We start from the raw sequence: 958 nt of genomic DNA, 5'->3' as shown, positions 1-958 counted from the left end.
TGTAGTTGGGCAAGACCGTCGGCTACAATGGGTAGCCTTTGGTGGTCTTGCCTCAACTTTGTAGACAATCCACAGTAAGATGGTTATCAAGAAGGCCTTCGTCTTCCTGGTTGCTGGCCCTATTTACATCAAGCAATCTTTTTTGTAGCAGGGGTGGCTGTTGGGTAGGACGCGCAATTGTGGGGAGCTGCTATCTCTTTCATGACGGCTATCTCCCTCTTTGCTACCCCCAACGCTCAAGCGAAGTGCTCATTATGTTTTTTTTGTATTTTATGCGTACAGCTCACCTTTTTCGACAAGGGGTAGACTTTATTACTCAAAATGAAGCATCAAGCGGGAAAAAATGAGGGAGAATTTCACTTTCCGGCCTCTAGACCAACTAGGGATGCATAAAGTCATTTTAATATGAGTATCAAGATAAGCATGGTCCTTAAAGAATTTTTGAATAAGCACCAAGATTTTCTCTTGATGAATGGTTACACCACGCACCAAGCTTGATCCTCAATAAATAAGTAAAACTCCTCTGCAACACCTGTCAATTCTAGAAGCTGAACCAGGGTGGTTAGGCAGCACAACCGCATGCTTATCTCACTTTAGAAGTTTTTTCTTTCTTTTGGTTGGTCGTGAACCTTTGTCTGCGCTTGTGGACCATGTGGTGCTGTATCTATGAAGGGAGCAAAAAGCATATTTCATAAAAACCACTTGCTAGTTGGTTAACTACCCACGGGAGTTTGCTCGCTCGATCATGGATGATCTTATTTTCCCCGTTGATTAGTGAAATCCCTTTCCCGCAAAAAAGAAGAAGAAAGAGTATCAAGAGTAGGACGCGTTCTCGCCCACTACCCTACCATGTAACCTTCCTTCATATATATAAAAGTGAAATTCTCCCTCATTTTTTGTTCATTATTTTCCAGGTGTAATGAACAAAAACACATACTCTATCAATCTCGATATCCCC

Source organism: Triticum aestivum, chromosome 7B (genome assembly GCF_018294505.1).
Source record: "Triticum aestivum cultivar Chinese Spring chromosome 7B, IWGSC CS RefSeq v2.1, whole genome shotgun sequence".
Classification (NCBI taxonomy): Eukaryota; Viridiplantae; Streptophyta; class Magnoliopsida; order Poales; family Poaceae; genus Triticum; species Triticum aestivum.
This window is presented reverse-complemented; position numbering follows the sequence as displayed.